Source organism: Takifugu flavidus, chromosome 16, assembly GCF_003711565.1.
Source record: "Takifugu flavidus isolate HTHZ2018 chromosome 16, ASM371156v2, whole genome shotgun sequence".
Classification (NCBI taxonomy): domain Eukaryota; kingdom Metazoa; phylum Chordata; class Actinopteri; order Tetraodontiformes; family Tetraodontidae; genus Takifugu; species Takifugu flavidus.
Window position 1 is genome coordinate 6,291,271 of NC_079535.1, and position 12,779 is coordinate 6,304,049.

General features: G+C 46.8%; 1 protein-coding gene across 1 annotated transcript in view; it reads left to right on the forward strand.

Moving 5' to 3' along the window:
* Window positions 1–831: 831 nt before the first annotated feature.
* pacrg (PARK2 co-regulated) overlaps window positions 832–12,779 on the forward strand; it is a 94,244-nt gene continuing 82,296 nt past the window's right edge. The window contains exon 1 of the mRNA XM_057011729.1: window positions 832–1,148. The gene's annotated coding sequence lies outside the window, so the exon portion shown is untranslated. The remainder of the gene's footprint in view (window positions 1,149–12,779) is intronic.

The following is a 12,779-nucleotide window of genomic DNA, read 5'->3' on the forward strand; positions in this document are numbered from 1 at the left end:
ATCAACTGAACGCTGAATTAGCAGAGCGCTTTATTAGCTTGAAAAAAAGAAAGGAAATGGTGTAACATTAAGTCCCTTTCTTCTTAAGAACACAACGCAAGACTCAGAAAAGGAGGCAACATGGAGGTGGGGGGCATAAACAAGTTGGGTCTGGCTGAGTGAGCAAACTAATTAACTCGAAAAACTATAAAAATGTAAATTGCAATTTGCTACTGAGGGCATCTAATTAAAGCGACTGGAATGTTAACGACCAAATTGAATTCGCCGTGCAAGTGTGGGGGCGAAAAAAATATATGATTTCGCCACATTGTCAGGTATCGATCGCCTACAGTGGCGTTCGTCACAGCCGAGAGGGGCGGAGACGGTGGTGTGTGTGTGTGTGTGGGGGGGGGGGGGGTGTAGAAAAGAGAGGAATCTGGCAAAGAGACGGCTGAGATGAAAGTGCTCCCGCAAAAGCAAAAGCAGTTTGGCAGAGACAACAAACCCCGATGCCCAGCAGAGACGGAGAATGTAATCAGAGCCAATGGCCCTCCTAATACTCCACAGGTGCTCCACGATGGTTGGAAGCATTATGTGAAATGAGGACTGGGACCTGCTACAAATCCTCATAAGATGTGCAAAATCTCCCAGCGCCTTTGCGGGCCTGGAGTTAATTGTGTTAGCTTAATTGGTGCGGCTTTCAGAAGACACTTTGGTGCAACTGTTGTGCATGCGAAATTGTGGCGGTTTATCTCATTATGTCGTGTCTTCTGGGCACGCGTTGCAGCGCGTAGCGGCGCGCGGGCGCGCGCGAGCCGCGGCGCGCAGGTAAATAAAACAACGTTAGCACTCGTGCATCATTGTTTAAGAGACAAGCGGCAGTTTTTCCTCCGAAGAAAAAGAAAAGCGTCTCCTGAAGGGGAGGTCGCCGGCGACACGCTTTATTTTCCCGCTCGTTTTGTTTTTATTTCACGGCTGCGCGGCGCTGAATATTTAAGTTGTCATTGCTCCAGATGGGGGTAGGAAGGCGGAGGACGGGATGCTTTTTATTGAGGCAATAAACAATAATCACTCACTGGCCTAACAAATCGAGCAGGCCGCCGGCACACTCCTGTTCCCCAATGATGTCGACGCGCGAAGCTCCTGAATAGGATTTTGCCGCATAAAAGGTGAGTTTGAATAAATTCACGCCTTATCTGCGTTACCTCTCACGCGTCCTTCCCATGACTCTCCAGACGTGTCTTCAGCAGCTTTAGAGTCGTTTCTTTAACGCGTTACGTTCCCAAAAGTAAACATTGTTCCATTCTGAGCTGAGAAGCGTGAAAGGGCGCTTACAAGCTGCTGTAATGCCCCCCCCCTCCCTGTCTCTACCCCCCTCCCCTCCCTGTCTCTACCCCCCTCCCGGTCGACGGCTGCAGTCTGCGAGACCTGTAAAAGTTTTACACGCACACACGCCGGAGGAACGGTCTGTCTGCTGCTGGGATGAGTTACAGGCTGCTGTAAATAAGCCCGGACACGACGATAAAGGGAGTGAATCAGGGAGACGGCCCCAATAACGCACAAACAGGGATGAGGAGCCTGAAAGACGAGCTAGCATGAATAAAAAGGGGAGCGCGGACGTGCAGCATGAAGCCACTTAAACAGCAATAATGTCTGACTTCACACGTGTGCATGCAGCACATGCGTGCAGGAGGATAAAATGCTAAAAGCTAACTCACAATGAGGACGTATCAGCGTAGCAGTGACATTTAGTATCGGTTGGCTGCGCACGCAGCACATTTAAAAGGCTGCAAGTCCGTTATTTCTGTAGTCCAGACACGCTCTGGTGCGTAAACTGATCACCGCTATAGCTACTGCTAATGTTCATTGCGCTATTACCAGTCTTTTTCTTTAGCTTTGTGTCTCGCTGTTCGTCTCTCTCTGCATTGATCTGCAGCCGTTTGCTCCATAGGTGCACGCTGACCCCTGACCTCACTGACTCGTCTCCAGGACAACAAACCATGACTGATGCGTTTGAACGTACAGTATGCTGTGTCCTTTTGTCAGCCAGCCACGAGCAGGGGTGGCCCCCACTTTAGCCTGGACCAGCTCATGCTGTTCCCTGCTCTGGAATTTTTAAATAAAATGGAATTAAAATGACCTGTATGGTCCAAAAGCAAAACCACGCCCACTTGTTCTTTACATTTAACTCATGAAGTTTGCTTTGTCCAGGTGTTGTGGTGGTTGGTGCCACACGGTGGATGTTATTAATGTGATATAAATGAAATTTTGATAGAAAACCAAAAAAAAAAAGGAAAAATGCTGCTGGTTGTCGCGATGCCTTGAAACCAGCCGGTAGGAAAAGGGTCGATTTTCATGTACATGTTAGCAAAGTCTCTCATAATTGCACGAAAAGGTCTACAGATGTTTCATCAACATCGATATCAATAATCAATAGTGTGCAGCAGACGGAATGAGAAACAGCACGTGTTGCTATTTGACGTCGTTACTAAGCAGCCATTTCTACAAAAAATTCAATGTGATCATAATAGAGGCCGTCAAGTGTTTGTTGTTGTGTTATTATAGATGATTCATGTGTGCACACACACAGTTACGCATATTGATCAGAAAGGAAGCACCGGGGGAGCGAACCCCGGCACCCCCCCCCCATGCATTTACGAGCTGTGAGCAGCGGCTAACGATGGCCCCGGTGTCATTTAGCATCAAACAAAGACATTCGGATATTCCCCCGGTGCGAGACGCAGCGCCCGGGGCCGTTCTCCTCCCCGCTCTGCATATTCGGCGCCTAAAGAAAAAAACATCATTTGTTGCGACAAACAATCTATTAATAAGAAATCAATACGAGGCTCCCAGAAGAGTTTCTTTCAAAACGTTAACGAGTTTTCGGACGCCTATAGGTGAAACGGTGCCGACGTTTATAAAGTTTGGCAGATGTGTTCATCAACGAGGCGTATTTGTGGGGGCAGGCTGGGTTTACTGGAGGTCAAAGCCATTAAACATCATATTTACTGTTGTCCATACACTGCATCGTTATAATTTATATTTATGGGCTTGATGAGATGTGTTAAATATATTCTGTGGACGCATCCAGAGTCTGTGTTCCATTTGCCTGCCTCATTTCCTCCGTCCTGACCTGCAGGTGCCGGAGGAACCGAAGGAGAAATAAACGCATTTGCCCCCCTCGTCTCCCCCCCGCCTCTGTCGGTTTTTTTTTGTAACGTGACATTTTCGGAAGTCACATGTTTTCACAATAAATTAAGCTAATTTGTGCTCATTTACTCAGGACGATTAGTCAGTTTCAAACCCTGGTTTACAGAAATCAAACAGGGTTTGGGGTGTCCACAGAGGTGGGGAACCAGCCCCAATCTCAGCCCCAAGCGTGTAGCCTGGTCCTGGTCTAAAAACATGCCACATAAATCCCATCAGAAAGTGAAAGTTGTTGGTTTGGAGACCATCCGGTTTACTTAGTAACGTGTTAAATACCACCCGTGTTGGCTGTCGACCCTGTTTCTAGGACACACGTAGACAGGACAGGTTGGGTCAGGGACCACGGGGATGTTGGACATTGCTGATTGGGTTCAGGATAACAGAATTAATCAAACCTCTACCTCAGATTCATTGTCTCTTTTCTATTTTTCTCGCCAGAAGAATACGGATTATCCCATAAATCGCTCGCTTTGATTTTTAATCTAATTTTCCCATCATCCCCTTCAGTCCAGTCCACTTCCTCTTGTCTCTGTTGTCCTCTGTTAAGAGTAGTTTGTTCCAGGTGTAGCAAACACACACACACACACACACACACACACACACACACACACACACACACACACACAACACACACACACACACACACACACACACACACACACACACACACCTCCAATGCAGCCAATCAATTCAGACCCAGATCTTTGTACTGTGTTGGATTAATCCTCATGGAGGATCCATGTGTTGGCGTCATGGTGGATCTTTACCCCGCTCTTCCTCGCCCTCCCTGTCCCTCCTCTTCCTCCCTCCTCGTACTTGCAGCAGGACCACAGAGAGCCTCGGTACAGAAGGACACAATGAGGTGGCAGCTCCGCTTGGCTGGCCAGGCATAGCCAGAACAGGAAGAGCGATTACCTCCCACAGGGTGTGTGTCTCCCTCCCTCGCTGTCATTCCCTCCCTCCTTTTGTAATTGGGCTTCATCCCCCTTTTTACCAATAGGGTCATGGGTGCCATCCTCTAAACATGGGTCTTTAGTGAGGTCGGGGTGAGGGTAAATAAGACAAAAACCACCATAAAATGGTGATGCTGCACAGGGAAAACTGAGCACTCTCTTCTCGCAGCCATCTAAATTCCACCGCGCAAAAGTTGAAGGAACAGCTGGTCGAGGTGGAGAGGAAGTATAAAGACGTGCACATGCATGACAACTGGAGGCAAAATGGTAGGCTAAACATTGGACAGAAGATCAGAGAAGATTTGCAAAGACCAAACAGATGTAGAACAATGCCCTTGGAGGGCCCTGGAGGGCCTTAGGAGGGTCTTAGGAGGTCCCTTGGAGGGCCTTAGGAGGGCCCTTGGAAGGCCTTAGGAGGTCCCTTGGAGGGCCTTAGGAGGTCCCTTGGAAGACCTTAGGAGGTCCCTTGGAAGGCCTTAGGAGGTCCCTTGGAGGGCCTTAGGAGGGCTCTTAGAGGGCCCTGGGAGGGCCTTAGGAGGGCTTCCCAGGAGTTCTGGCCTTCTGCCGTATGAAGTCTCCCAGTCTCAACAAAGCTTATTTTCTCGCCACCTTGAGAAAACATTAGTGGAGTCTTCTTCTTTTGGAGTAATTAACGGCCTAAACTCTACCTCACTAGCCCACGCGCTTTACGTGATGAGCGTTTCAGGAACAAACAGCTGCTCAGTGATGCGCCAGCGGGAACCATTGTGTCACCGCTTGAAGCCTGATCTCTGCTATTTGATGAGCCAGAGACTTCGGGATGTTGCGGTCGCCAAATCTACGAGTTTGCCTGCAGATTACAGGTTCTCAGATGCACAGACGAAGCCCACAGAGAGGTACAATTACGCATTAATACGGGCCAATAAAGCATCTCTAATGTTATTTGCATGTGCCGCAGTTGCTCAGAGGAGGACTTTAGCCGCACGCCACCGCACAAACCCACTCGTGTGCCAGGTTGTCTGTTGCGCTGCACAGCCTCAGGTTTCTGATGCTAAACATTCCCACAATGGATGATCTGTTTGCTACCTTTTTATTGTTTGTGTGACCCCCCCCCATCAAAGACCCCTGAGGGATGAACATGCATCGCACTCTCTGCACTCTCGCACCGACCGACCGACCGACCGACCGACCGACCGACAGACCGACCGACAGACCGACCGACCGACCGACCGACCGACCGACCGACAGACAGACAGACAGACAGACAGACACAGACAGACAGACAGACAGACAGACAGACAGATAGACAGACAGACAGACAGACAGACAGACAGATAGACAGACAGCCAGACGACCGACCGACCGACAGACAGACAGCCAGACCGACCGACCGACCGACCGACCGACAGACAGACAGACAGACAGACCGACCGACCGACAGACAGACAGCCAGACAGCCAGACAGCCAGACCGACCGACCGACCGACAGACAGCCAGACAGACAGCCAGCCAGACCGACCGACTGACCGACCGACAGACAGACAGACAAACCGACAGACAGACTGACAGCTAGACCGACCGACCGACCGACCGACCGACCGACCGACCGACCGACAGACAGACAGACAGACAGACAGACAGCCAGACAGACAGCCAGCCAGACCGACCGACTGACCGACCGACAGACAGACAAACCGACAGACAGACTGACAGCTAGACCGACCGACTGACCGACAGACAGACCGACCGACCGACAGACCGACCGACAGACCGACCGACAGACCGACAGACCGACCGACAGACAGACAGACAGACAGACAGACAGACAGACAGACAGACAGACAGACAGGGTGTATATCCAGAGCAGAGAGGGGTATTCTGTGAGGATTGATAGACTCCATATTGTGAGCTAATGATCTCCCTAGGGCACGGGGTGGGGGGGTGGGGGGGGCAAAACCAGCTAGCATGACACCGTCACACTCCCTGCCGCGTCGCCACCTTCATCTCTCAGTCTTTCCTTCTCTCTCGCCCCCCCGTCTCCCTCCCAACCTCTCCTTTTGTCTTTTCCTCGGGGAAACGCATCGATTCACCTTTGTTTGTACTGTCGCCCACACACATCCAGCTGTCACGGCGAGGAGCCAGAGAGCTCACCCGACTGATGGAAGCGATTTTGAGTAATAGCTACCGCCGTCCTCATTCCCCCACTCCCCACCCTGCCAAAAAAATGAACACCATCTATTCTGAGTCAGTTCATTCTGAATGAAGGGAAAAAAAATGTGCGGAGGTGTTTAAAAGTTACCGGAAGGCTGGTGAGAGATGCCATCATTTACAGATGTGGCAAAATGAAAGAGCTCTTTTGAAGCCGGTTCTTAGCACTCAGTCTCAAGCACAATAAAACGTGGTTGTGTGCTGACGGAAGAGCACAATCACCTCATAGGATCAGATTCTCCTTGTTATGCCAGGCTGCCAGCACTTCTAGACAAACACAAATGAGGAGAGACGAGTCGACGCCCGCCGTTTGATGTCGCGGGTGCTGAAGGTAGAGTTTTAGCACAGGTCTCTTAGTAAATTGGCCCTGCAGGTTTTTAGAACTGTGCACTTTCCTGACAAAGTCAGATAAATGTGCCACACAGGAAAGGAAGGATCGTAGACACAGATGAGAACAGGACCCTCACCTTTAACAATTAAGACATTCACATAGGGACCTGCTAGTTGGTGTCTCATTTTTCTGTCTCTTGAAGTCTGTCCCAGATTCTAGGATGGAAATTTCTAAATTTGCAACTAACACTTCAAATAATTCAGCTTGGTGGGAGACTGAAAAGACAACCTTATTTTTCCTATATGGGTTTGTAATGTACTACTTGCTAAACTAAGTGTGTTGAACTATATATAGCGAGCAGCAGTGCCTGTTCATTACCAGTGTAGCTAAGCTATTTAGGTCTTTCTTGTTGTTATTCCTTTGTGTGTCACCTGAAGGAGGCAAATAATCAGAAAAAGGTGAGCTGAAGGTGGAACCACATACAAATGATCCATGGAGGTTACCTTCCACAGCATTTGGGTTCATTTCCACTTCAGGAGACAGAGTTTTTTTCTAGAATCTCAGTTCTTGCAGTCGTCAGGTTGTTGTCTCGCGTCATCTTAAGAGACTTGGAGAGGCAAACTGTGCGAGAACAGGCTCTGAGTCACATGGCATGTGGATAGTGGTTTCTTGGCTAATTGTCTTCATTTTTAGCAGGCATTATTGAGAGACACCTATCAAAAAGCACATGCAAGTACTGCATCAATCGGAGGGTTTGGAAACTGAGTTCTGTGTGGGCGTCAGTGTTTTAAGAATATAAATGACATGATCTACAACCCCCCCCCCACCTGCTCTTGAGGCAAACACACATTCCCTTTCGATCAATTTCCCCCATTAACATTATTGACTACACCATAAGGATTTTTACTGTATATGTGTTTTACAATAATGACAGCTCCGTGTTTTCAGGGAGATTGGATGGCGTTATTGATCAGAATCATCATTCTATTTCCAACACCTGACCTGGATTGTGAGCAAACCATTAAATCTCCCTCCTTCCGAGGTGAAGTCACTGGATAAACAAATGAGACGTTTATGCTGTTAATATGGCCAATAGCGATCCTCCATGTCACTGCGGAGAACGTGCAGTCACGCATTCTGCATGCTAACATGCCTATTTATTTCTCTGCGCCGGCTTGCCTGTAATTTTTTTGCAGTGATTGAGGGCACAGTTCTCTCCTGTTCGTAACATGCTGACAAAACTAAATGAAGTAATGGAAATGTCGGCAATCACCGCTGACAGGCTTCTTTTGGAGGCCTGCAAAGGCTACAGGAACGAGTGGTGGTGGTGATTAGGTACAGAAAATGGCTTTCTGTTGTACTGCTAGTGTTTTAAATAACTGAGGACATGCCCACATGTTGACATATTCACATGCATGCCAGATTAAGTGGAAAAGTTGGATTTGCATGAAAATTTTAGCAGTTTTTTATTTTAGCAAAAATTTTTAGCAGAAAATTTTAGCACCGTCCTCCCCTCCAGCCACTTTTTATCACTCACTCCATCCCGCTGGGTCTGGTTATCCCTCTGGAACACTGCTTGTTTAATCTGAAACAGGAAGCGGTCCGCTAATCCCCCCCTAATACCCGCTGATCGGGGTAACGGAGACCAGCCACCGATTCAGCACAAAAAGCATCGTTTTTCGCTGCTCTTCCTCTTTACGTGCTCTTCCTGACGTGTGATGTTTCTCTCTCTACCACTGAAACGAGGCAGAAGTCGCGACCTTTGAAGGTGGATGCTGCAGAAATGGAAATAACCCGTGATTCTAAAAGCTTCAGAAGTGATCGTTTTACCCATCAATTATTCAGCCAGGTGCTAAACAGAGGGACACATTAAGAGTCACGGCTACGATTACAATTCAATCATCCTTCGGGGAATTTGGATTGTGGCTCGCTGGAAGAATTATTGATGGGACAAATGACAGATACTCAAAACTGCCTTCATGCGCAGGCTTATCTCTGCACAATTCCGAGGATCTGATCCTAAAATTGTAAAGGAGAAGGGAAGACTGTCGAGTCTGTCAGTAGGAGGATGTGGATGATAGTGATGGAGGTGTCTCCCCCCGGCCCCAGGGCCTCAAAACAGCATTTGTAGTTCTGCCGGCTATGGAGAAAACACGGTGGGACAGGACAGGCTGACAGGAAGATGAATGCCCGGAGGAGCGGGAGAGGAGGAAGAGTGAGTCTCAAAACCAGAGAGTGACACACAAGAAGGCAAATCACCGACCTGGAGGAGAGGAGTGGGTGCATGTTCTGAGAAACACATGCGCCATTTTAGAGAGCAGTTTGGAGTCCTGGGAGTCCAACCTGCCTGTTTCTTGGATTTGATTTGCATACCGAGTCTTGCAAAATCTTTATTTGAAAATAAAGATTCAATTTGTTATATTCTGTACAAACTCTCCCCTACCACAGTCACCCTCCCCTGCAACTTCATTAAGGTTGGCCCCCCTTTTGCCTTTGTCTTTTTCCTCAGAATTCTTCATGTCAAATGTTCAACAAGGTGTTGGAAACATTCCTCAGAGGTTTTGGTCCATATTGACTTGGTGATTAAAGGAAAGGCAGAAAATAGGACCTTTCTGAACAGGTAGGAGGCAGAATATCTGTTTAGATATGTAAAAGACGGACCTGTCTGTCTTGTATGTGGAGCCAATGTGCATTACAAGGAGAACAACAACAGATGACACTATAAAAGACATTACATTTACATTACATTAACTTAAAATAGCAAAAGATTGCTGTTGAAATTTAAAAGAGAAACAATGAATGCCAGTGATGTGTTTTTTTATTTGAATTTTGATTTTGCATGTGTGCAATAATAAATTATATATTGTATTGTGTTAAGCTTTGCTTGTTCCATGTTCAGTTGTTGAGCAAAACTAGTTTGGGTCCATATCAAAAGGTTCCCTTTTATACCTGGAAGAAGATTTTTTTCAATAAATATCAATGTTGGCCCGTGACTTTGTCCCAGTTTTGAATTTTGGCCCACTGGGTATTTGACTTTGACGCCTCTGCCCTAAACCCTAGACCCTAGACCCAAACCCTGATGTCCAGTTGTAGTGAGCCTGTGTGACCTGTAGCCTCACCTTCCTGTTCTTAGCTGCCAGGAGTGGCACCGCTGTGGTCTTCTGAGTGTTCAGAGATGCTATTCTTCATTCCTGGGTTGTACCGAGTGGTTGTTTGAGCTACAGTTGAGCTAGAGATGGTTGTGCATGAAGATCCCAGCAGATCAGCAGTTTCTGAACTACTCAGACGAGCCCGTCTGGCAGCAACAACAGGCCAAAGTCCCTTAAACCCCTTTAAAATCCTCTTTCTTCCCATCCTGTTGCTGGTTTGAACTTCAGCAGGTCGTCTCGACCACGTTTAGGTGTATAAAAGCATTTAGAGGCGGCCGTGGGATTGGCTGATTGGTTGCTGGCGCTAACAAGCCCATTTATTTTATAAAGAGAGCAAATCATTCGTAATAAGTCATGAGATGTTTTAACAAATCACAAAGCAACAGCTGGAATTAACAGCAAAGCTCACCTGCAACGCTGCGGTGCTCTTTCGAGGTTCTGGTCCAAAGAAAGACGTTTTTCTCTTGTTAAAACTGAGAAAGAATCGGTCAACTTCTGCTCGTGTCACACAGGCGGGAACTGCAGAGGTTTGTTTTTAATTGCTTTGGCTGGGCAGTGCCCAGAGGTGAGCCCAGCAAAACACCAGTCGATCCAGCTGCCACAACTCACAGCAGAGGCCACAAAACTGCACTTTATTTTGTCATGTAGCATTTATTTAGGGTTGTAGTTTTTCTTTCTTGCCCTTTTGTTTCGTTGTATTATTCTCTCTCCTCCTGGAACAACAACAGTAATGTTAGATTAAATCGTAACAAGGAAAATAGCTCACAAACTGGGTGGCAAATGGAGATTTTCTGTAAAACTTGATTATTATTATTATTATTATTATTAGTAGTAGTAGTAGTAGTAGTAATAGTAGTAGTAGAAGTAGTAGTAGGAGTAGTAGTATAATTATTACTATTTTATAGCAAAATGTTGCTATTATGCTGCTTATAAAGACATGGTGCAGTGGACATATGATGTGTTTAAAGACAGTGAAGTTGGACAATACAGGGGAGGAATTTACGGCTTTTTATGAATGAAATATAGTGCTTTTATTTAAAAAAAATACCAGGTTGTACATTATGCTTTTTAAAAATGCAGCACATGAAAGAAGCCGTGAAAGCCAAGTCTGACAGTAAAGCCAACTATGATTAATGTACAAAAGGAAAAGAAACCCCAGCGTGTCCATAAATGCTGTTTTCTTTTTTTACAATGTATCCTTTTTCTTAAACTGATCCAGGAGCAGACACCCGTTTCACTGTCTCCACGGCAACCGGAGAAAACCTCCTGCACATGTTAGGGACTGAATAGAGACAAAAAAAGATTCGCTTGAATCCAGCCTACAATCAGCTCCTTTCAGAGACTAATGACCTTTTCTGGTTCTGGAGGATCGCTTGGAAGCTGTTTTGCAGAGATCCTCAGTGCGTTTGCGCAGCCGTGCACTCAGATTTCATCCTGCTGTTGAACGGAGGGGTACCTTGTAATCTTATCTTGCAATATGTCCTTACGTGCAGATGTGCACACGCACTATCAGGCCTCCCCATGGTACGGGCAAAAGTTCAGTCTGTTCGCGATGAGCAGGAGGTAGTGGCTGGGCGCTCTAGTAGTCACCAGTGGGGTCGCTGAGGGTCAGTAATCCACGGCCCCATAATCCCAGAGATGTGGCAGTACACAAAGATGGCACTACCCAGCTGCAGGGTCAGGACGCCAGAGACCGGGGGTGTGCTTCCCCCCCGTTCTGACAAATACAGAGTGACATGTCGAAGTATGCCTGAGAACATTGTCTGCTTTACCCCCCATCTTCTTTCACAGGAAACACACACACAGACACACACAGACACACACACACACACACACACACATGCACGCACAGATATTTCTATCTTTGTGGGGACATATAGGCACATCATAAATGGCCCAGCTCCCTACCCTAACCCTAACCATCCCAACTAAAGCCCTAACCGCAACCATAACCTTAGCCCAATGCTAACATCATCCTTGAAGCCATGTCTTAGCCCTCAAACAATACTTTGAAGTTGTGCTAAAATGGAACGACTTTGCAAAAATGCCGTCACTCGGATGAGTATATTGGTACTCAGTATGTAACAAATACGCACACACACACATGCACTCACACACAAATCGCTTTAGTTTTCTTAGACATTAAAGAAGTCAGAAACACAAATATGCACTTCTGCCCCCGAGGCTATAAAAGGTAGGCTCCTGTTCCAACACCGGGGGAACGTAACAGCCTGCTCCTGCTCCCCTGCTCTCAGTTTTCTCCTTCTCTTTCAGCTCACGCCACCTCTCCTTCCTGGTGCTTTCCAGTCATTTCACGTCATTCCACCTCTCCAACACCTCTCCCACCATCTAACAGGAGAGTGCATTTGCAGCACCAGTCAGATATCCTGTCATATATATATTTCAAACACTCTTTCAGGGAGAGTGAATTCACATTTGCAGATGGGAAAAAACTTCTCTTCAGAAGCAGGTTTTGACTCTTCAGTTGGATTTGTGTTTAATAACATGCACTTAGGGTCATTTTATTTCCATTTTTTTCTGTAATTACCCCCAAAGTCTGTCAATAAGCCATTTGCTTTGCATTTTCCTAGTTTTTTTTTTTTATTGCAAAAAGCACAAAATCAAGTGTAATTACTCCATCATGCATGCATGAAAATGGAATTATTAAATCCAATTTACTAGAATGAATTGTGTGTGATGTGTTTCTGACATGTGGATGCACCCGATAAGCAGGTAAAATCACTGACACTTTGGAGAAAAAAACAACTTGCACCACAGGAAAGCCCATTCTGGAGCAAATATTCTTACATAATTTACATACAAACACCTAATTAGCATCGCTGCCTTTAGCACAATTAGGGGAACCGTGTGTGTTTCACCTGCGCGTCTGCTCATCCCTGTAACCCCCCACCCCCCACCCCCCACCCACCTACCCATCCAGGATCTTAGAAGTGTTAATAATATTACAAACGT